This window comes from Bombus pyrosoma, linkage group LG18 (genome assembly GCF_014825855.1).
Source record: "Bombus pyrosoma isolate SC7728 linkage group LG18, ASM1482585v1, whole genome shotgun sequence".
Classification (NCBI taxonomy): domain Eukaryota; kingdom Metazoa; phylum Arthropoda; class Insecta; order Hymenoptera; family Apidae; genus Bombus; species Bombus pyrosoma.
Window position 1 is genome coordinate 1,367,378 of NC_057787.1, and position 25,711 is coordinate 1,393,088.

Genomic DNA, 25,711 nt, shown 5'->3' on the forward strand with positions numbered 1-25,711 from the left:
GTCAATACCGAACGCTACCGGTTCGCAGCGTGAAAGCTTGGCCGACGTGAATGTTTTTCCTGAACGGAAAATCGCACTTATCCTGCAGCTTGAAATTTGGCGGCCGATTTCTCTGCTTTTATTTTTCTTTTCGCGAAAATAACAAGAAGATTGATTATTATCCATCGCGTGTTCCGTAAAGCTACTATACTTTTGTCACTGGTGTTTTTCTGCAGTATAAAATAGGCGCTCACGGATATAACGTAGAATCGACAGCGTTGTCTTTGTCAATTTTTCAAGCCGCGCAACCTGCCACCCGGTTGACTAATGGTCCGGCCAACTTTTGTTCTCGCGATCGCTTCGAAATATCCGACAATGTGTCGTCGCAACGAGCCTTACGCAACCTCGCTTTCGCGAGTTGTGATTGAGTATTGTATCGGAAGTGTGTACAAATTGTAGCCAAGCACACGACGCACGGATGTCACTTGAGCTTATTGTGTCGAACAATTGAACGCCGGTGGGCGACGTATTATTTAACATCGACCGTACGACCGTTCAAAATTCATTTGTTTCTTTATTCCTGCAGCTTATCCGCCATTCATGCGCGATATCAAAAATTATTTCCCTTCAAATTATCTTCTTTTTGTTAAGGTACAGAGAGAATTTTGGAAAGAACAAAAAGTTGGAAATTTATTTAATAATTATCTGAATTTAACTGGACATAGCAAGGACTCGACAATCTACTCCCTAGTTTCTTTCTTTTCTTCTGATCGCTTCTAATAACTTCCAACCGCTTTTAATTGCTTTTGTCTCAACTGAGACCTGGACACGCTCACGTACACTCTCACACGTACTATTATTTATTTATTTATTTATTTATTGTTGCTTACTCCGTGCCTTTCGGCTTTGGTTTTGGTTTTGGTCTCTAAAACTATTGCAACTTTTGAGCTTTTGCCTCCTTGCTGTGCTTCCTTATTGTCGTTCCTCCCCGTCTTGTATTGCCCTTCTCTTCTCCATTATCGTTTTCAGTGCTGTTAGTCCTTCTCCAGTCTCGTTTAGTATTTTTTCTGTGTCCTTTGGTCCTTCTTCTTTCCTTTTATATAGCCTGCATCTTTCTTCTCCCTCTTCTTTCCAGTAGTATCTTGCTTTGGTCTCGTTTCCACATCTGAATCTTGTTAGTATTTTCCTGTCCTTCCACTTCATCTTCCCTTCTGAGTATTTTGGTAACTCTTCTTTGGCCATTTTTCTATAATGTTTGTTATATTTCTCCCTCTCTTCTGATTCTCTCTTTCTCCTTTCTTCTATAATTTGCTCTACCGTCATCCTTTATTGCTCTTCTCTTGCTTCCATCTGTGTCCCTCCGTTTCTCACCTCTTCTAGTCCCTTCTTTCTCTTTCTTGCTCTTTTCCCTTCTTCGCCATTTCCCCAGTTTCTCTCTCTTTCCTTTATGCATCTTCCTTTCATTTATGCCTCTCTGTTTCCTCTTACCCTTTACTACTTCCTTTTATCACTCTATGGCTTTCCCTTCATACCTTGCTGCTCTTCTTAATGCTTTTTCTTTGATTTCTGTTAGCTTGCATTAGCATGCACATCTAAACCTAAGATCCATTTCACATATCTTCTTTGCATTCTATCCAGTCTTTCTCCCATCTACCACCCCCATACACAAATACAGTACATATATACAGGACATACAAATGTACTATCAATTTAACACTCTTTGTATCTCATACTGTACGTATACAGCTGCCAAATATTCTTTTCTCCTTTCTATTTCCCACTTTCCTTCCTATCCAGTCTTTCCACCCCCATACCTGCACACGTACTATATAAATACAGTACACACAAATGTGCTATCAATCTAACACTCTTTGTATCTCATACTGTACGTATACAGCTGCCAAATATTCTTTTCTCCTTTTTATTTCCCAATTTCCGTCGAATTTCACCACTCACACGTTTCTCACGGTGAAACTTTCGTCCCACCAACAGTTCTTTAATGACGACGTACAGGGGTTGGAAGTTGGTCCCCCGACACGGACGGATTCGGACCGACTGAAACAAATGTAAAGGCATTTCTAACTGTAGCGAGGTTCTCGCACCTCCTCGTGTACGCCGCTCGTCCGACGGACGTGCTTTTGATCGAACTTCCGGCAAACTCGAACCTTTGGCAAGCGTTCGGATGAAAAATGCTCACCTCCATCCTGTCACGAATTCAATCACGCTCATCCCATCTCGTAATACGGTCTCGCTAATTGAATATTCTTTCGCAAGAATTCCTTCCATCTCAGTTAAACGCGAATCCTATTGGAAATCGAAGGAAAATCAAGAGATTACGTTGAATGTGTAAGTGCCTAATCGGCGAACACGATATCGTTGTATCCGTTGACACGTTAGCAGAGATATGAAAATATCAATTTCGTTTGGCTGTTAGCAACGACCAAATAATCTCTATAAATATTTATACTCGCACACACAAAGAAGAAACGCCTATTTGCAGCTGCTGTGTAATGACAGTTTGGTTTCACGCGCGTGGATCCGCGTCTATTAATAGCGCGGATCTCGCAACGTTTGCGCTTTATCCGACGTTATCTCGAACCGTTTAACTTTCCATTAGGCGAGTCGAAAAATGACGAAATGCGAGCTGAGAAGGTCGGCCGGATGTTATCTCTCGGCTCGGCTACAATTTCTCATACGATCGAAACCTCGTCGATCTATCGTTTCTTTGTCCGTGTCACTTTTTTTTCTTCTTCTCGAATTTTATAACAGCGGAACGATGTCACGTCTATCTGGACGTTTGGACAAATGAGAAGGTGGAACCGGAATGATATCGATGCTAGAACATGATTATTAAAAGTGGATATTTCAGGTGCTGTGTTGTTTAGGATAGCGTGAGTGTCGGTTGAACACGAGTCGTAGTTTCAATTCCAATCCACTTGCAATCGTACGGGCAAAAAGAAAGAAACAGAGTCGTAATGAGCAAAACAATGATCGCCGCGTTAAGGCGAAGTACGCAGCGATCACGAGCTTTTAACAGCGCGTTCAGCGGGCCACGCCGAACGATTTATATTCCCCTAGCACACGGCTCGACCCTCTAATCAATACCATTGGATCTAACGCGTCTCATTTCGTCGGATCCGGCAAAAATTCACTCGGCCACGATCGTGTCACATCTCCGCCCTGTCTTAAAGAAGAAAAACCACCGCGTTTTAGCGAACAACGAGATTAGACGTAAAGGTAGAAGACGAAAGAAATAGATGAAAATGAAATCGACGTAGAAAAGTGGACAAAAGGTATTAGGTTGTCCGAAAAGTTTTTTGCTTCATTTTCTAGAAATCTCATTAGGCAATTGAAGAAAACAGTGGAGAGGAATCGTTAGAAGAATCATCGTTGCTCAAAGTAAAGGCATACAGGATTGGCTATGCACTTTGGAGGTTCTTAGAGCTGCGTTTAATACTGCAGAGTTTCTTGCCGATGGAAGTTTCTCTGTGAATTGTAATGTTATTAGGGTTAGGTTAGGATTGACATCATCAGTGAGGTTGGGTTACTACGATTCCTACGACGAACATTGAAACGACTCTTTATCGGTTGGTTTCACTTGAAACAATATCTTGGAAAGTATTAAGAAAGTTAGATAGAGATGTATCAGGTTGTCCGAAAAATTTCTTTCGTTTTAATAGACGTTTTATATTATTTTCTCGAATTACGTACGATCGATTTTTTTCTGTTGAGATGAACACCGTGACGTTTCACAGACTTGGTTTCTCGTTTGTACGAAGTGCACTGTTGTAAGAAACACGTTTGCGAAAGAAAGACAATTTTCCGACCACCTAATATTTCGATATTTATCGTGGAAAATATTTATGAAAATAGCGTTATAGGAAACATTTTGAAATTTCATTAGTACCTTAATGAGACACGGCTATCTCAATTCATCAATCGAAAAGTGTATATGGAAGTTACAAAATATTTATTACAATTTGCATTACATTAATTGTATTTATTACATTTAGTAAAAAAATTAGTATACAAAAATTAGTATATAGACTATGAACATATAATTAATGTTACAGCCTCACTAAACATTGTAGCTTACTAATATTAGGTTGTCCGAAAAGTTTCTTTCGTTTTATGAGAAAATAAAAGACGAATAACGATTTTTGTTTTATTGTATTTTGTCGAATTACGTACGATCCATTTTGTTCTGTTGAGATGAACACCGTGACGTTTCACAGACTTGGTTTCTCGTTTGTACAAAGCTGTACTGTTGTGAAAGACACGTTTGCGAGAGAAAGACACTTTCCGGATAACCTAAAAATTTGTATATCTTTGTATATAGTGTGATTTCTTAACTATCTATAATGTACAATTTGTTAATTCGTTAATGATATTAGTTAGCAAATTATCGTTTGTGCGTGCCTAGACAATTTATAAAACATTTTACAAAATTGTACAACGTAAGTGCACGAATTAATTACGAATTTTCATGAACGTAACTAAAGAAATAGAAACTAAATTAACGTTTGTTTCACCGTTTAAATATTACACCAGGCAATTTTTATTTCGTGATACCACTAATTATACGATATTAGTAATTAACCTCTTAGATATTAGGTTATCCGAAAAGTTTCTTTCGTTTTATGGGGAAATAATAGACGCGCAATATTTTTTCTTTCACATCAGTTTATTGAATTATGCACGAACGTAATAATAGGGATGGATCATACGTAATTCAATAAAATAATATAAAAGACAAATTGTTGCAAAAAGAAACTCCTCAGACAACCTAATACAATGAATAATTCATTACTCAAATACCTTGACCATTTCTATAAAGTGAATGCTTCCAACGAATATCTTATATCTTCTTATATACATTTTGCAATTTGTTGCAAATTTTACATATCGTGTTGCTCGAGTCTCGTTACACTGGTTCGAAAATTTCAAATTGTTTCGTATAACTCACGTAACATAATATTCTTTCGTGAGTTACCATTTATTCGAGAAACATTTTTCCGAAGCCTGGACGAATCATCTCGATGTATCTCGCAGCTGTTCCGTCGTAACGAAAAGCGTATTCGAATGTTGGTGAAGATTCTGGCACGATTTTCGTGCGCCGTTGAAAAATAACGAAAATGCGGCCGGCCGTGCGACACGACGTTGCCGCGACAATTAATTTTCGGCCAGTTAAATCGCGGCCCCGGGGGCAGCCAGGCAGATCGAAAGTGCGTCAAAAATACGTGCTTGTATGGACGCGTATATACGTCACGTAGCACATCGACCAGCTTTTTCCTTCGTTGTTATTCACCAATACGATCGTATAGAGGCGCGTTTTACTTGTATCGGTGTTGTGCACGGTCGCGAACGCAATACGCTCGACAGCTCGTGAGCGACGTATTAATAGAAGCGTACTTCGACGCCGTGCGTCGTTGTTGCCGACTGTCAAGCGATATTCTAACGAGCCGTGACCGTTGAAACGCGACGATTTTTCAAAAGCGAGAGATCACGTCGAATAGGATACACAGGCTGCAGAGAAATTCTGTAACGAGTCCGAGCCGAACTGGCCGCCAGTCCAGTCGCCATGTTCCGACGGCCGTCGCAGCGCCATGTTGGCCTGCCGCCTCCGACTCACGCTCCATCAAGCAAATACGAGCCGTATTTTTCGTTTTTAATGAAAAATCCTTGCGGAATTGTTGTGCAATTTCTGTGATTTGTAAAGCTGTGCCATGGGACAATTTTCGTGGGAAAAAGAACGACCATTTTTGGATAAATTTTTCAGAAGAAATGGTTTTAAGAAGACACCAAATTTTTATTTTTTTTTATTTTTCATGAAATAAGTTTCATCTTTTTGGAGAATATTCCTTTTGTGTTTCGGTTTAAAGGTAAAAGGTTTGATTTGTCTTGATTAGCGAATCTTGCTCGTTTTCACTGGTAAATTTGTGGAAAGAATTATTTATGTCGGAGTGAAATGTTTTTAAAGAATATTTGTACCCCGTGTACATATTTTCCCCCCCCCCTTTTTTTTTCTCGCGAGAAAAAATACAAAAGCATTTTTTTCTATAAAGTAGGTAATATATTTCTGGTGGAGTTAGTGGAATTATTTCGATTTATGTTTCACTCGGTTTATTTTTGATTTGTATCTCTGACTGAATAAATATAGATCTTGAAGCTTAACTACTATTTGTTGTCGCCCTCTATAGATTCGCTATGAATTCAATATGCGATCATAAATAATTCTCTTGCTGTTTTATACACGTCGAGGTGGTTTGTACACTGGATTAATTTTTGGTGTAAATTTATTCGCTCATTAAGCTGTATCCCTTTCGGCTTTTACACGAGAACCATTTTAACCCAAATTGACGTCATATTCCTGATTATTTCGTTGCTTTAGAATTTTTCATTTTTATAATCAAAATATTTTATTTCCTTTGTTCCATTTCAATTTTTATTTAGAATCATTATCAATTACGCAATCTTCGAACTTTGTTTCATAATTTTGTCTTTTGTCGTTGATTCGAGTAATTAAGCAACTGCGATAAATTTCAATAACGTTATTTAATAATTAATTCTAAAGCAAAAAGACGAAAGTTAGCCGAAAATTACGCTGGTAATTTGTTTTTCCTGCACGCGACGTGGCTTAAATTTATGCGATCAAGTGAAACCCAATGAAATATCTCCGGTGGAAATAAAACACGAAAACGATGCACGAGTAATTAAATGTAACATAATTGTTTTTCCATGAAAAAATGTCCGTGCGTATGTCGCGTAATCCGACGGCCGACGCATTCGAACAGGTCCGAACGCGACGACTTGTACCCTTGATAATTAGAACAGTCAAATAAAATTTATCAAGCATCTTACGGTAAAAAGAATCACTTTTAATGGAATAATTTTCGAGTAGATTTTTTGCAGCTTCTTCTAACTTTTTTAACTTCTACAAAATATTCTACCAAAGAAATGAATCTTTTAATGGAATAATTTTCGAGTAGATTCTTTGCAGCTTCTTCTAACTTCTTCAACTTCTACAAAATATTCTACCACAAAGATGAATCTTATTTAGAAAATAAAAGCTATCTATCTATTCGAATCGATAATTAGAACAGTCAAATAAAATTTATTAATCACCTTACAGTAAAAAGAATCATAAAAAATGGAATAATTTTCGAGTAGATTCTTTGCAGCTTTTTCTATCTTCTTCAACTTCTACAAAATATTCTACCACAAAGATGAATCTTATTTAGAAAATAAAGCTATCTATCGAAGATAGTTAGAACAGTCAAATAAAATTTATTTACAGCAAAAAGAATCACTTTTAATGGAATAATTTTCGAGTAGATTCTTTGCAGCTTCTTCTAATTTCTTCAACCTCAACAAAATATTCTACCACAAAGATAAATCTTATTTAGAAAATAAAAGCTATCTATAGAGGATAATTAGAACAGTCAAATAAAATTTATTAATCATCTAACAGTAAAAAGAATCATAAAAAATGGAATAATTTTCGAGTAGATTCTTTGCAGATTCTTCTAATTTCTTCAACCTCAACAAAATATTCTACTACAAAGATGAATCTTATTTAGAAAATAAAAGCTACCTATCGAAGATAATTAGAACAGTCAAATAAAATTTATTTGCAATAAAAAGAATCATAAAAAATGGAATAATTTTCGAGTAGATTCTTTGCAGCTTCTTTTATCTTCTTCAACTTCTACAAAATATTCTATTAAAAAAATTCTATTATTCTAAATATTTTATTAAAAAACTCAATCTTATTTAGAAAATAAAAGCTACCTATCGAAGATAATTAGAACAGTCAAATAAAATTTATTTGCAATAAAAAGAATCATAAAAAATGGAATAATTTTCGAGTAGATTCTTTGCAGTTTCTTCTATCTTCTTCAACTTCTACAAAATATTCTATCAAAAAAATTCTATTATTCTAAATATTTTATTAAAAAACTGAATCTTATTTAGAAAATAAAAGCTATCTATAGAAGATAATTAGGACAGTCAAATAAAATTTATTTGCAGTAAAAAGAATCATAAGAAATGGAATAATTTTCGAGTAGATTCTTTGCAGCTTCTTTTAATTTCTTCAACCTCAACAAAATATTCTACCACAAAGATAATCTTATTTAAAAAATAAAAGCTATCTATAGAAGATAATTAGAACAGTCAAATAAAATTTATTTGCAATAAGAAGAATCATAAAAAATGGAATAATTTTCGAGTAGATTCTTTGCAGTTTCTTCTATCTTCTTCAACTTCTACAAAATATCAAAAAAATTTTATTATTCTAAATATTTTATTAAAAAACTGAATCTTATTTAGAAAATAAAAGCTATCTATAGAAGATAATTAGAACAGTCAAATAAAATTTATTAAGCACCTTACAGTAAAAAGAGTCATAAATAATGGAATAATTTTCAAGTAGATTCTTTGCAGCTTCTTCTATATTCTTCAACCTCAACAAAATATTCTACCACAAAGAATTTAATCTTATTTAGAAAATAAAAGCTATCTATCGAAGATAATTAGAACAGTCAAATAAAATTTATTAATCATCTTACAGTAAAAAGAATCACTTTTAATGGAATAATTTTCGAGTAGATTTTTTGCAGCTTCTTCTATCTTCTTCAACCTCAACAAAATACTCTACCACAAAGAAATTAATCTTATTTAGAAAATAAAAGCTATCTATCGAAGATAAAGAGAATAATATACAAAATTATTTCCACTATACAAGCAAATCAAGGAAACAGATTTCCGAATATCACTTTCCGAAAATCGTAATAAACTCGCGGCCTTCTCCAAGCCGTTCGAGAAAGGCAAATTCGACGAGGAAAATTACAGGATGGCGTGACTAGTTGTACGCGCTGCTAACGATAAAACAAAGGGCGATTCGATCGAAATTTATCGATATTGCGTGGCGTTGCGCGCGCGTTCCTCGAATCGGTCGCTAATCGACCTACGATTAATTTTATTATTCGTCACGACGCGCAAAGTGGTGCAGTCTTATAGGCTGGCAAAAATTATTAATCGAGAACCGGGGCCACCTCGCGATACCGCGTGCCCGTGCGAAAGAAACGAGATGAGGAAGAAGAGGCGGAGGACGTATTTACGAAAGCGGCCCGCGTGTACCACGTGTGCGTCGTAAATCATTTGGCTGACTCCTCTAATTATAAGTATGACTATCGCCGCTATCGCATCGTCGTCGCGCGTACAACGCCCGAAGCGAGACAAGCAACGGTGAACTTCTACACGATAAAACGATCCTTGCAGTCTTGAGGTCGCGATACGTTCGAGAACAGACGAAGAAAGAAGAAGAAGAAGAAGAAGAAAAAAAAAAGGAGGAGTAGGTGGCGTAAAAAGGGCCGACAGATGAATTCCATGTTGCATGGAATCGGTTGCTCGTTTACCAAGAACCAACTCCAAACGAGACCGTCTTTTAATTGACTTTTTCCCCACTTCGGCATGTTCATGAGAAGAGGCCAAGTTTTTACCTTACGTTTTGTATATGTTGCCATTGGTTGTTTCGGTTGCTGCATCAAATGGAACCAGGTACTTGAGAGAAGACTCAATTTTAGGTTTGTCGTTGAGTTTCTTTTTCATACTTTTCACGATATCGGTGTTCGCCTTGGCAACTTGGTAGCGCACTTTAAGAGAAATTCTTTGCACCAGCGAAAGTAAGACACTGGATTCTGCGCAGATCGATATGGTAAGACGATATTGAGATGGAAACGAGCGCGATTTTCTATGTGAGAAAGTCGAAAATTATAATACATTATCGAAGATCTCTCTATTGTGGGGCGCAAGTCTGGCATCGAAGTATTCTTACTCTTCTCGTCTGCTTCTCAACTTCATGAAGCTGAAGCTTCTTTTATTCATAAATTGGATATTCCAGGTTCCATTCCGTCCGCGTCAAATCCAATGGATCTCGCTTAAACTTGGCTATTTTATCGCATTTTTCAACGTCGCGCGATATTTCTCGCGAAAGTAGCGTTGATAAAGTGAAAAAAAAGAAGAAATTTCGTTGGGAATTAAATTTCGATCACGTCAACAACTTTGCCCAGCCGACATTTAATAACGAACGATGATGGGATCGCGGGAGAAACGGTGCCCGAATGGGCGTAAAACTGACGTCGGCGACGAGATCGGGGCGGAAGCAACGTGGCACGTTATCATTTGCGAATTTAAAAATATTTTCGATAACCGATATCGACGGCCACATCGCCAGGCCGCTGTCCGCTGCCGGCAGATATATCGCGCGCGCGAAAATATTACTTGTCGTACATCATGCGAGTACGTACGCGCACCCCGCGGATATCGCGACCCATTATCGATATCGCTGTGATACCTAACGCCTGAATTCTAATCGCGAGACCCTTCGAATCCGGTCGATCAGTAGCCATTTTGACGTCTGTTGTTGGATTGTAAAGGACGTATTCTGTTGGATGAAGTTCTGTTATGGAGATAGACAGGCGATTGATTAATGCGACGATTAATCGAGTTTCTTGGAAGCAGAATCGTTTAATTAGGCTTTTTATTAATTTGTTAATTTTATTACGTAAGTAGATGCGTGATTAATATTCAATTTGGGGAAACAAACGAGCTACTGTGGTAAGTTCATTCGTGGGAAGAAGACGAATAACGATAAATATTCAGATGAATTTAAGGGACACTGTTTGTGAAATATTATTATTTTGCTGTACTTATCAACTTGTGGTTTTGATCAGTGCAGCCTTTGAACAATTTAGTTGAAGATTGCTAGAAATTTATTTAAATTGTACAGTCTAATTGCTCAGATTTAAGATAAATAAGAGAAATGGCATTAGTCGTGTTGATGTCTTCAACAGTTAAATTAAAAAATTCAACTAAATACAAAAATCATTATTTTGCTGTACTTGTCAACTTGTGGGTTTGATCAGTGCAGCCTCTGAATAGTTTAATTAAAGATTGCTAGAACTTTAATCTAATTGCTGAGATTTAAGATAAGTAAGACAAATGACATTAGTCGTGTTGATGTTTTCAACAGTTAAATTTAAGAATTTAAATAAATGCAAAAATCATTATTTTGCTGTACTTTTCAACTTGTGGGTTTAATCAGTACCCCCTTTGATCAGTTTAATTAAAGATGGCTAGAACTTTAATCTAATTGCTGAGATTTAAGATAAGTAAGAAGAACTGCATTAATCGCATTGATGTCTTTAACAGTTAAATTTAAGAATTTAAATAAATGCAAAAATCATTATTTTGCTGTACTTTTCAACTTGTGGGTTTGATCAGTGCAGCTTTTGAACAATTTAGTTGAAGATTTGCTAGAAATTTATTTAAATTGTACAGTCTAATTGCTGAGATTTAAGATAAGTAAGAAGAACTGCATTAATCGTATTGATGTCTTTAACAGTTAAATTTAAGAATTTAAACAAATGCAAAAATCATTATTTTGCTGTACTTTTCAACTTGTGGGTTTGATCAGTGCAGCCTTTGAACAATTTAGTTGAAGATTGCTAGAAATTTATTTAAATTGTACAGTCTAATTGCTCAGATTCAAGATAAATAAGAGAAATGGCATTAGTCGTGTTGATATCTTCAACAGTTAAATTAAAAAATTCAACTAAATGCAAAAATCATTATTTTGCTGTAGTTGTCAACTTGTGGGTTTGATCAGTGCCCCCTCTGAACAGTTTAATTAAAGATTGCTAGAACTTTAATGTAATTGCTGAGATTTAAGATAAATAAGAAAAATGACGTTAGTCGTGTTGATATCTTCAACAGTTAAATTAAAAAATTGAACTAAATGCAAAAATCATTATTTTGCTGTAGTTGTCAACTTGTGGGTTTGATCAGTGCCCCTTCTGAACAGTTTAATTGAAGATTGCTAGAACTTTATTTAAATTGTACAGTCTAATTGCTGAGATTTAAGATAAATAAGAGAAATGGCATTAGTCCTGTTGATTTCTTCAACAGTTAAATTTAAGAATTTAAACAAATGTAAAAATCATTATTTTGCTGTACTTATCAACTTGTGGGTTTGATCAGTGCCCCCTCTGAACAGTTTAATTAAAGATCGCTAGAACTTTAATCTAATTGCTGAGGTTTAAGATAAATAAGAGAAATGGCATTAGTCCTGTTGATGTCCTTAACAATTAAATATAAAAATTTAACAAAATTCAAAAACGAATTTGAAAAAAATTACAGTTATTATACCCAGTTTGATGATTGCTTAAAATATAATACAACGACGATTAATTCGTAGTACAAATATTTGGTATACAAGACTTGCCAACTTCCGTCTACAGGATTTATGAAGTGCATCAAATCTGAACGCGCAGTAACGGTGAATTAATTTCAATCGTTGCCGAAGCGAAACAAACGTTTTTCCTCCACCATTTTGACCGCAACGTGCCACCAACTGAACCGATCGATACTTGTAAATAGAACGCGCCGCGAAAGGCCAAACGGACAAGCCAACGACGCGTTAAAATTAATCCAAGATACAACGCCGATCAAATGCCAGATCGGTTGGTTATCTTACTATCTCATTCATTTACCTCGATATTTCCACGTGGTGCGTACTCGACGATCGTCCAGGGAAAGGAACGAACCAACCGCGTTGCTGCGTAACAACTATAAATCACGTTGGACACTGGAAAGCGCACTGTGCTACACGATTTTTGCTACGATCGATTCGATTGATCGAGCATGAACCACGCGAAACGCGAAAATCAAAAGAGGAAAAAACGTAGGCAAAGATGATAACTAAGATAAAGAGCGATCGCGATCAGAAACGGAACATCCGGACGTCGAGGAATTTTGCGTAGAACTGAACCAGGTAACCGATTTTCTCGCCCAGTCGAAATGAAACCCTTTAGTCGCCGCGACCTTGAATCTCATAATTTGCTTATTCAAAACGAATATTGCGGGGTGCGGCGGTCAAGCCTTTGGGTTGTCCGGGCAGTAAATCAAAGTGCGAACAGATCAGTTCGTTCTGGTCGTTCTCCTTTCTCCATCGGCTGACGGGGGGCCGCGGAAAAGGATGAGAACCGATGCTTCGACAGGTGAAGCGAGAATCTAATTTAAACGATCGTGGCGAAGGTGGTTCGTTGCTATCGTTTGTACAGGATATTGCGCCCCGACCTTTCGTCAAGGAATTTCGCTTGTGTCACGGAACCAATCTGGAATATTTTAGTTGAAACTTGCTTGGGAAATGACGCAGAGTACGTAGACTGTAGATGTTTCTGCATTTATGGGATGTTTAAGGGATGCAAGTTACGTAGATTGTACACAGTGTGGAAAAATATAAGTGAACAGGTCTCGTGATAATAAATAATAAAAATAGTTGGAAAATTAAAGGAAAAATAGTCTGGTAATAGAAAGAAGAAATGGCTATTTTTTGGAAGATGGAACAAATCTTCGCTTCCTTAATCGAGTTCAGAAAAATACTAATTTCTATGAACATTCACAAATAAATAAATAAATGATAAATACAGTTCAAAAATTAAAGGAAAAATAGTTTGGTAATAGAAAGAAGAAATGGCTATTTTTTGGAAGATGGAATAGATTGTTGCTTCTTCAATCGAGTTCAGAAAAATACTAATTTCTATGAACATTCACAAATAAATAAATAAATAAGTGATAAATACAGTTCAAAAATTAAAGGAAAAATAGTTTGGTAATAGAAAGAAGAAATGGCTATTTTTTGGAAGATGGAACAAATCTTCGCTTCTTTAATCGAGTTCAGAAAAATACTAATTTCTATGAACATTCACAAATAAATAAATGATAAATACAGTTCAAAAATTAAAAGAAAAATAGTCTGATAATAAAAAGAAGAAATGTCTATTTTTCGGAAGATGGAACAAATCTTCGCTTCTTTAATCGAGTTCAGAAAAATACTAATTTCTATGAACATTCACAAATAAATAAATAAATGATAAATACAATTCAAAAATTAAAGGAAAAATAGTCCGGTAATAGAAAGAAGAAATGGCTATTTTTTGGAAGATGGAATATATTGTTGCTTCTTCAATCGAGTTCAGAAAAATATTAGGTCGTCCGAAAAGTTTCTTTTGTTTTATAACGCGCAACATTTTCCGTTTTATATTATTTTATTACGTATAATCCATTTTGTTTTATCAAAATAAAGACCACAACGTTCGACAGATTAGAACAGTTACCATTAACAAAAATATCGAAAGTAATAAGAAGCAGTCGTAAAGTAATACACAATTTCTTAAAAAATGTTGAAAATTATGGCAACAAGAAAAGTACTGGTCAACCGTACTCAGCAGCAACAGTTCAACCGTTGTCAACAGCGACAGTTACCATTAACAAAAATATCGAAAGTAAATTGGAAGCAGTCGTAAATTAATACACAATTTCTTAAGAAATGTTAAAAATTATTGCAAAAAGAAACATATTAGTCAACCGTCCTCGAGCATTTGACGAGAATTGTAACAAATAAATCTCAGTCGTATTAGTTCGATTAATCAGCGTATTTTTGTTCTCCACTGTATAAAACATTAAACGCTCACTATGGAACAACAACAAACAATAAACGTAGAAATTATCGTATAAATAATAGCATAAATATGTGCATTTTAACCGTAAGAGAAAGTTTCGAATTTTTAATGTTTATTAATGCCGTTGCGTGTCCATTGGCGAATGGACTTTGGCTTTTACCTTTTTCTTTTCAACTTCTTAGTCGCCAAGTGCAACATTCTTGCTGACATTTGTAGATACGATCATATTTCTTAATTCTTAAGCCCTGCAAACGATTGTTTGCCAAGTCTGCTCAGCTGGCGTCTCCGAGAATTTTCGCAATTTATTCGATATTAATCTTCCTTTTTCGAGATGATACCGCCGCTTTTATTATGTATAATGCAAACTCGTTTGTACCTTTCCTACTCTATTATCATTGCAACTTGCAGTTTACTTTCGTTCATACTTCACTTCCAACCACGGTGTATTAGATCGAAACGTAGCAGTTTCGCTGTTGCTCGTATTATTATCAGAACAGTGGCATGTTATCAGCGGACTAGCGGCGATTACGAAATTCTATACTTAAACTTTCTAATGCCAGTATTTCGTAATACGCGGATAAGCTTCGGAGGCGGCCAGCCTCTTTAAAAAACCTAACCATCGTGTTTTAGCTACGTCAGGCCAAAGTTCAGATGAATCGACTGCCTCTCGAGAAAGCTACTTCTCTAAAATCAACAACGTGATGCAACAAGATCAATCTTCCTTTCGAGCGTCTCCGTTATTATACGCAACTTAAATTTCATTTCATTTAGGAGTTTCAAATTTCCTTGGAATTTCAACTGGAAATAGAATGAGAAGAAATATCTTACAGAAGCTACACTTCTTAAATCAAAATTACAAAAATTCTACTGGCTCATTGGCAGACCTTGCAACAAGATCAATCTTCCTTTCAAACATCTCCGTTATTATATGCAACTTAAATTTTATTTCATCTAGGAATTTCAACTGGAAATGGAATGAGAAGAAATGTCTTACAGAAGTTGCACTTCTTAAATAAAAATTACAAGAATTCTACTGGCTCATTGGCAGACCTTGCAACAAGATCAATCTTCCTTTCAAACATCTCCGTTATTATACGCAACTTAAATTTTATTTCATCTAGGAATTTCAACTGGAAATGGAATGAGAAGAAATGTCTTACAGAAGTTGCACTTCTTAAATAAAAATTATAAAAATTCTACTGGCTCATTGGCAGACCTTGCAACAAGATCAATCTTCCTTTCAAACATCTCTGTTATTATACGCAACTTAAATTTTATTTCATCTNAGGAATTTCAACTGGAAATGGAATGAGAAGAAATGTCTTACAGAAGTTGCACTTCTTAAATAAAAATTATAAAAATTCTACTGGCTCATTGGCAGGCCTTGCAACAAGATTAATCTTCCTTTCAAACGTCTCCGTTATTATACGCAACTTAAATTTCATTTCATTTAGGAGTTTCAAATTTCCTTGGAATTTCAACTGGAAATGGAATGAGAAGAAATATCTTACAGAAGCTACACTTCTTAAATCAAAATTACAAAAATTCTACTGGCTCATTGGCAAACCTTGCAACTTAAGCGTGCAGAGTAAAAAGCCATATTAAAACCTGTTTAAATCTATGGGAAGTTATGGGGAACAGCGAGTAATTCCAACCTGGAAATTCTTCAACGATTCCAATCAAAAACTCTAAGATACCTACAGTTAAAGAAGAAATATGCAAATTGAGTGATAGATATAACACAAGAATTAACAACCACCGAAACAAACTAAAACAAACCAAAACAAAAAGATATTATCCTCCAGATTTAAACATTAGATTCACCTAGAACCAAGCATACGATAATCATTTATCATTATAGTACCACGCCAGAATAATTTACTTGTAATTCTCAATGAGAATTGATTGTAAAATTCTTGCAAAAGAGAAAAAGAATTTGCACTTCGTCTGGCCATTGTGAACGGTGGCCAGAAGTTGTCACGTATCCAAACCACCGCCCATTGAAAGTTTCATCCGAAAACCATGTGACATGTTGGAGGAGGCTGAAAGCCGATGTTTCTCGTTTCCTCTGTCAAGAGTATCGCTTTACCTCGTCCTGGAAGATGAATTTCCAGACCGAGCACGACCTTGCATCTCAACTCAGCGTGCACATGGTGAAGCGTAGGCGCAAGGCTTTAACACGTCTGTCTGACCTCGCAATAAATCAAATGAAATCGGTGAAGTTTGATGAACGTTGGGTCGGCGACGATACAGGTGACCTCGTTGCGCTGGCCATTGACTTGAAGTAGGTCTCCAGGTATATTCTCTTTGGTTTTGCATAACTTCTGGCAACCCCTTGTAACCAGTAAACCCTTCTCAAGCTTCTGTCTGCCGAAATGGGAGCAGTTTTCCTTGTTCTGTAAGCCTTGGACCAGCGAACAGTGAAAAGAAAAAGAGCAGAAGCGTAAACAGTCGCTGTTTCGGTCTCCACTGGCACCCTGCGGTCATCGTCAAACCTGATCGCGCGATTCGCTCTGCTTCAGTTACGTTGAATGCCGGACACCCTCGGAAGTCTTTGCGGATTCACCGGGGACAAGGTCCGAAAGAAGGTTTGCGGATGTGGCGCAACTTCACGTGAAATCCTCCGGCTTTTCGCCCCGTTGCATCATCACGAACCCATCCTCCTTTTCCACGACGATTCACCGACGTCGGCCATTGCCGGTCGGCTAACCGCGATGGATCAAATCTTGCGTTTACTTTATTCTCTTCAGATCGTTGCGAGAATTTATGCGAACCGGTTTTTATAACGGTCAGTGACTGTTTTAACACACTGTACAGGGTAGCTGATGATCTAATCGTACGTGAAATTTTATCATTGAATTTCTTGGTTCTCAGGTTTTATCCTTATTGGAACAAGTTTTAAATATTTCGTATAAGTTTCCATATCATTTATTTATAACTGTCAATGAGAATTGATTGCAAAATTTTTCCAAAAAGAAAAAAAGGTCTCAAGTAAATTTTCTTCAGTTCTTTTTCTTTTAATTCTAAAACAATAAGGAAGAATTGCAAAGTTACAGGAGTTTGGAAAACTGTGACGTAGATAAAGAAAAGAATGGAAGAATATTGTTTTCCGAAGAGCGAGGAGGCAGACGTTCGTCTGTTTTGCGTAAATAATTAGCTGTTGGTTCGTTTCGAAGTGCGTTCGTATGAAACCGAAGCGAATATTTTGCGAAGATAACAAGCGATATAATAAGCGCGAAATTACAGCGTCGAGGCGCATAATTATTATAACAACTTCCTTGCAATTTTCCGTGATACCTGCGCGATCTCACGTCCCGAAACGAGTTCTCAACGCATTTTTCATTCGATCCATCCTGCGTTTAAAAAATTCCTTCTATAGATTCTTACCTTTACGTTTGTTGCTTATGAAACACCGATAACTCCCAAGGCAAGAGAATGGAAAATCGAAAGAATGGAAGAAAGGCGAACTGCTGCAAGATCTCAAAAAAGATCAAAGTTTCACTTTAAGATTCGCCAATATTATTTTCTATCGTAGCGTTTCTAACCTCCTACTATTGGGTTGGCAACTAAGTGACTGCGGGTTTTGTCATTGGGTGGCATTGACAAAATCCGCAATCACTTAGTTTCCATAGATTGAGGTTAGGTTCGATGATATTGGCGATGTCTAAGGAATTGCTGCTTAATTTCTTATCTCGTTATTTTTCTAGCTACCTGAATGAGAGTTAGCTATACGATGCTACGAAGCGCAAGCTATGGATGATAATGTGCGATTATAGCAATTCGGTATAGTAGCTGTTCAGGTGCCACGTTGATCCATAGATTGAAATGTCTGGAAGAATTATGGTGCAGACACGCTATTGTTAAATCTATCTTAGAATTTTACTATTATTTGTGTTACCTTAGGATGGGTGAACTTATGGATCATTCTATCGGCAACTAAGTGACTGCGGGTTTTGTCATTTGGTGGCATTGACAAAATCCGCAATCACTTAGTTTCCATAGATTGTGATATCTGGAAATTGCTGCTTAGTTTCTCATCTCATGATTTTTCTAGCTACTTGAATGGAAGTTAGCTATACCATGTTGCAGCAAGATATCAAGAGCAAACTATGGATGATAATGTATAATTATAGCAATTCGGTTGATCCATAGATTGAAATGTCTGGAAGAATTATGATGCAACACGCTTTCGTTAAATCTATCTTAGAATCTTGCTATTAAATAATAATATAATAATAACAATAATGATAACATAAATATGTTACCTTACGATGGATGAACTTATGGATCATCCTGTAGAAGTTGGTTGGTCACCGTAGAGGATGGTTGGTTTGTTGTGTTTAAATAACAACATAACTCGCTGTTGAAAACCGTCGAGTATATTTAAAACGATAAATAAATTAATACAGACAATAATCACTCGTACTAACGGATTCCCTGATAATAATAAGATCGCTGATAACTCGTTGATAACTGATAGATACTGAACTCCTTACGATCGCGTTTGTTTATTTATCGTTTTAAATATACTTGACGGTTTTAACAGCGAGTTATCTCGTTATTTAAACACAATAAACCAACAAACCTCTACATTGGTGACCCTAACGTGATGTGAACAGGACCAACTATCCTCTACAGTTCTATTATTTGGCAACTAGGTGATTGCGGGTTTTGTCATTAGGTTGCGCTAACAAAATCCGCAGGCACTTAGTTGCCAAGCCAACAGATCGAATCCCCCACCCGTCCACTGCAAATGAAGCTACGTATAGGAATTAAAAAATTATATCTGACTCGCCTGTTTCGCCCAATTTATGTGCATCATGGCCCATACTGTCGTGTTTCATTTTCCAAAGAAAAATTCTGCTAGAGAGGGTTGAAATGAGAAACATAGACGAAGATGGCTGGAAAACGTAGCTACAGGATAGACAGCTGCGTAATGGGAGGGGAAAGGTTCTCAGGCGAGTGGATGGGAGAAGGAGGAAACGTCCAATTGACGGTGGACGAGCGTCGAAACGTGTGCGGAAAAAGAGGATCGTTGAGCTTGTGATCGGTCGGCGGGCGCGAGGCTAGCGAAAAAATTGCGTGCCAGGTTGCTGGAAAAATTACGTATTCTCGGTAGACAGATGATTTTCGCGCCGTTACCAGCGACGCCTGCGGCTTAATTCGCCAAGACACGCGAAAGCGCGCGCTAGACGATGCATAATTCCCGCCGCTCGCTGAATATGTACATTTTTATCAAGCACAGCCGATTCGGCTTGAAAACTTCGGCGACGTCCTGACGGCGCGGCAGGGGAAACCAACGAGGAGCCAGAATTAACGACGCCATGTTGGTTCGCTGGAATCAGCGTCGTAATTCCTCTTATTGGCAACACGTATTCACTTAATTCACTTTCTCTTTCTGCATATTCTTCAAATTTCCAGACGAAATATCTCCTTCTTCGCATTTCTTCTTTCTGCTTCGTTTATCAACTTTTTGCTTTGTTATATCACATTCGTGCGTAGGTGGAAAAGAAATGGAGGACTTGGAACCGTAGCGAGGTCGTTTAATCCGTTGCTATTTTTCATAAAATAGTGTCGTATGTTTAAGTATGACGAATAAATGAATTAATCGAATGGAAAAGAAAGAAGAAAACGGAGGAAAAATAGAAGAGTGTAATGTAGGGTGAGAAACTATATAAAGTACAGTTAGCGTAAATGTAGGTTATGGTTGTTTAGTTTAAGCAGATCCATGTATCGTGAAAAGGAAAATATTATGTTAAATGAAAAGAAAGGAATAAACGAATTAATCACACTTTTTCAGATTGTGAAAATCGTATAAAGTTACAACTGAGGTATGAAATCCCGACATATAAAACTGTGGTTCTCAGTCTCTTAAACACGAGCCTCTGAAAGCCTGACCAATTTCATAAATTCAGAAGTAAAGAGAAACGATAATGTCATAAAGATTTGTCTTATTTCTGCTATCTGCTAACGTTAACATGCTGTTCTTTTAAAAACTTGGACCACTAATCGGTAATCGTGTACGGTTTAACTCGATGACAGGTAACGATCTAGTTTTTGAATTATGATGGTGCTAGGAACCGGTGGTGCAACACGTCAAAATTCATCTGGCAGACGCGAATCGTAATGGCTGATAAGGTGAATAAAACAATTTGTATGAGTTAGCACGGTGATGAATGAAGGTAAATGGTTCGAGACAGAAGGTGGGAGGTTTCGCTGCGGACGCAACGCCGCGCCTCTAATAATGATAAATGAATAAGTAGCCAAATCGGCCTCTACAAAGGGCTCATTGATTCGATTTGATTGATGATTCCACAGTCTTTGTATTTCGGTTGCCGATGGAAACCACAAGCGTAGTACGCCTCCCTTGTTGTGAAACACAACACGTTATTGTGACGGTAGCGTCCATTATCGAGTTGACGCCCGATTCTCTGGAACGCCCGTAACGAAGTTATCGGTAATTTATGGAAAAATGACACGGGACTGTGAAATTTCCGGATAATTCATTTTCAGGTAAATCCTAATATTTTGAGTTCTATTTGTGGAGTATATAATTTATAACGCCTCAAGTATTTACAATGACTGAAAGTATTTGAGCTCTTGAAAACTTGTAAGAATATCATTACAATGTGGAGAATCTTCTGAGGCTTTGTTGGTGTTGAATTAGCTACTTCAAGAAAAATTATATATCTTTATTTATGTGCATCTGTGACCTGGAGACCGCTATTACGCAGAAAATAAAATTTGGTGAAAGAAAATATTCTAAATAAGGAGAGGTGCATATTATTGTACCCTTGAATATGAATTATGTTTTGGGTTGCAAGGTGTGAGAACAAAAGAGCCATAAGTAGATTTCTATTGTTTCTTGTAGCCTTCAGCTACAGGTATAAGGTTAACCTTTTTGGTAATGTCCTTTTCCTATAAATATATGAACGTGCTCCCTATCATAACTTTTTCTATTGTATTGTAACACTGCAAAAGTGAAGATCTGGATCAGCATACACTATAGCTGTACTTACACTTATTTCAATATATTTTTCTATTACAAATTCATCAATTGGTTCCTCTATCAGTCAACCTCAACAATATCACACATTAAATTAATAAATAATTATAACACTTTAATTGATTTTGACCTCATACACTATACCTGTGCTTATACTTATTTCAATATACTTTTCTATTACAAATTCATCCACTGGTTCCTCTATCAGTCAACATGAACAATATCACACATTAAATTAATACATGATGATAACAATTTATTTGATTTTGACTTCATACACTATACCTGTACTTACACTTATTTCAATAAATTCTTCTATTACAAATTCATCCACTGGTTCCTCTATCAGTCAACATGAACAATATCACACATTAAATTAATACATGATGATAACAATTTATTTGATTTTGACCTCATACACTATACCAGGTACTTACACTTATTTCAATATATTTTTCTATTACAAATTCATCAATTGGTTCCTCTATCAGTCAATCTCGACTATATCACACATTAAATTAATAAGTATTGTATTGTAACACTAAGAGAGTAAGGATCTGGATCAGCAAAAACTTATACATTATACTTATACTTACACCTTTATTTATTTCAATATATTTTTCTATTACAAACTCATCCACTTGTTCTTCTATCAGTCAACCTTATGAAGAATCCTAAGAGTAGGACCAACTTATCAAAATATATAATAACAAACCAACATATTATTATTTAAATTAATATTCTAAAGCATAAATGGGATGTCTTAAAATAAATGAAAAAACCAAACATTCTAAGTATATCCTGTGGGTATAATCAAATAGAAAATGTAAACACAGATTGTTCAAAGCTTTATGAAAAATCCAACCTATCAAAATGGATAATAACAAACCCACACATCATTATTTAAATTAATATTCTAAAGCATAAATGGGATGTCTTAAAATAAATGAAAAAACCAAACATTCTAAGTATATCCTGTGGGTATAATCAAATAGAAAATGTAAACTCAGATTGTTCAAAGCTTTATGAAAAATTCAACCTATCAAAATGGATAATAACAAACCCACACATCATTATTTAAATTAATATTCTAAAGCATAAATAGGGTGTCTTAAAATAAATGAAAAAGCTAAACATTCTAAGTGTACCCTGTGTTTATAATCAAATAGAAAATGTGAACACAGATTGTTCAAAGCTTTATGAAAAATCCAACCTATCCAAATGGATAATAACAAACCAACACATCATTATTTAAATTAATATTCTAAAGCATAAATAAGGTGTCTTAAAATAAATGAAAAAGCTAAACATTCTAAGTGTACCCTGTGTTTATAATCAAATAGAAAATGTTACTTAAACACAGATTGTTCAAAGCTTCATGGAAAATCCAACCTATCAAAATGGATAATAACAAACCAACATATTATTATTTAAATTAATATTCTGAAGCATAAATAGGACGTTTTAAAATAAATGAAAGAGCCAGACATTCTAAGTGTACCCTGTGTTTATAATCAAATAGAAAATGTTAGTTAAACACAGATTGTTCAAAGCTTCATGGAAAATCCAACCTATCAAAATTGATAATAACAAACCAACATATTATTATTTAAATTAATATTCTGAAGCATAAATAGGACGTTTTAAAATAAATGAAAAAGCTAAACATTCTAAGTGTACCCTGTGTTTATAATCAAATAGAAAATGTTACTTAAACACAGATTGTTCAAAGCTTCATGGAAAATCCAACCTATCAAAATGGATAATAACAAACCAACACATTATTATTTAAATTAATATTCTGAAGCATAAATAGGATGTCTTAAAATAAATGAAAGAGCCACACATTCTAAGTGTACTCTGTGTTTATAATCAAATAGAAAATGTTACTTAAACACAGATTGTTCAAAGCTTCATGGAAAATCCAAACTGTTTTGGTAATGTCCTTTTGCTGCAAATACATGAACATGCTCCCTATTTTTCCATTGTATTGTAACACTAAGAGAGTAAGGATCTGGATTAGCATAAACTTATACATTATACTTACACTTACAGCTTTATTTATTTCAATACATCTTTCTATTACAAATTCATCCACTCGCTCTTCTATAGTCATGCTCAACAGTTAGCATACTAATAAGATACGAGTATTGCGATTACATTGGTAAAACGTGGGACCATTCTGAAAACGTATGTAGAATATATAATTCATTTGATGAAATAAAAGAATTAGTACACAGCTCGAATAGCAGTCTCGAACATATAATTACTGCTGAAGATTAAAGCCACTAAAAACATTGCGGCTTATTAATGCGATAAATAATTGAACGTTCAAATAATTATTGCCAGTAATATCCATAAAAAGTTTCCTACAGGTGTCCATTATATATAAAATGACAGTACTTACATCGACAAATAATATCCACTGTGTGGAGAAAAAGGATATTTCTGTGTCAGAAAACTAATTGAAACGTCATCAAGTGACCATATAAGTTCAAAGTATTAGCATTCGCGCGTGTAAACCAGAAGATGAACAGTTCAACCTGAATTCATTAATTCATTCACCGATATATTCGTCAGACGGGACCATAGTCTGAATGAGTTTGCTTATCTGACTTTGCGAAGGGAAACGCGTCGTGGCGTCGATGATTCGTCTTGGATCTCAACGATTATCTTCGTGCATGCAATTATTAACATGGATCGCGACATGTAATCGGCTCTTATCGAATTTCCTAATCTGCAGCGTTTAAAAACCGGTGGTCAGACGCGACTCATTAGATTCGTGGCCGTTATTTTCACACCGATAACGCGGCTCATCCAACATCTTGATACGCTTCACCTGTCGCGTGCCGAGGTAACCAAGCATTCTGGGTAATTCATCTGCAAGAGAAATGATCCGAGATGCCGTTAAAAGCTGCGTCCACCCTAATTAATTTGTCCGGCGAATAAATTTCCACGTTCGACGAATCGGTAATTAGCGTCAATATCGCGATGAGTAACGCGAACGCCGGCTTCCGTTGATTTTTCTCCCACTGTAAACAAGACGAAACATAAATTAGCGGATCTCTAGCGTTTTGTTAGAAATTAATGCAGCTCACTGACCTAACCTAACCAGAGACGCGACTCCAAATGTTTCCATCGAACTAAATACGCGTGCTGTTGTTGCGCGATATTTTTGCCCGATCTTGTTTGGTCGACAGATTATTTTCGTTTGTTGAAACACGTGACAGAGCCATGCGCGGATTCGACTCTGCTTCGATGTATTGTTTTTATCAAGTAAACAATTGCGTTTGTCGCGTGTGTTCAAAAACACACGAGTTTCGCACGAGTGCGCGTCGAGCCTCGCTATAGGCTTCTATGCCTCGATAACGAATGTACTCCATAAATAAATTTTTGCCCCGTGACCGATGCTGTTAATAGGTTATGGTTGACGCTCGATTATTCTGTGGCTCGGATGGAATTAGGATTATGAATCATCCACATGGTTATTTTATTCTATTTTCTGTTTGTTTAAGCCAATGCCCTGAAATACGATCGCTGACTCCGCATCATTTTAATCTTTAGTCTTTAGTGATACGAACGTAGAATAATTACCATGATTCAAAAAATTGACACTAAATTTAACTAATATTAATAACGAAAACCCTTATTGCTGAATTTTCTACGGTGCAAATTAGATTGAGGTTAGGTTGAGGTTAGGTTGAGGTTAGCTCTTCTTCTCTTTCATTTTTACGATTCATATGCACGATTCATGGTTCACCTCCGAGAGATGATGACACGATAACGCAGGGAATCGTGTCAGGGATGCTGATAGATAAGAAACACGAATGTAACGGAAAAAATGAACACGCCGAAGAATTGTTGAGCGTTGGCTTGGAATGACGAACCGGGTAGAAGATCAGAGGGTTTTCGTGGCAGAGTGATTGGTGGCAGCTGTTAGTTTAATCATCGCGCATTAGCCGAACTACCCCTTAGCCGGAGGCCTCGCCCACTTTCACCCTCGGATTCCGCGTTGTTCGTATCGTTCGGTCGCCTCTGTCAGCTTTGTTCCGTCCTCATTTGTTTTATTCAGAGTTCGCGATACACGTCGCCGTTTGTCACCGGCCACTCTTTCCGCGTTTCCAGTCACTCGCCTCGACCAATCGCACGCGTCCTACCCGTTGTCCGTCATTTTTGTATTTTCCAATGCCCTCGGCTCCAA

The 25,711-nt window shown here is 36.3% G+C and overlaps 1 protein-coding gene and 1 long non-coding RNA gene across 4 annotated transcripts in view; both read left to right on the forward strand.

Annotated features, from left to right (window-relative positions):
• The window catches only part of LOC122577275, a 146,389-nt gene that overhangs the window by 53,512 nt on the left and 67,166 nt on the right, over window positions 1-25,711 (forward strand). The gene's annotated exons all lie outside the window — the stretch shown is intronic.
• The window catches only part of LOC122577276, a 33,347-nt gene that overhangs the window by 1,131 nt on the left and 6,505 nt on the right, over window positions 1-25,711 (forward strand). Inside the window, exon 3 of one of the 2 annotated variants that reach the window (XR_006320191.1) lies at window positions 20,007-20,139. The exons of the other annotated variant lie outside the window; for it this stretch is intronic. This is a non-coding gene — a long non-coding RNA (uncharacterized LOC122577276). Of the gene's footprint in view, window positions 1-20,006; window positions 20,140-25,711 lie in introns of those variants that run through there. 2 annotated transcript variants of the gene reach the window in all.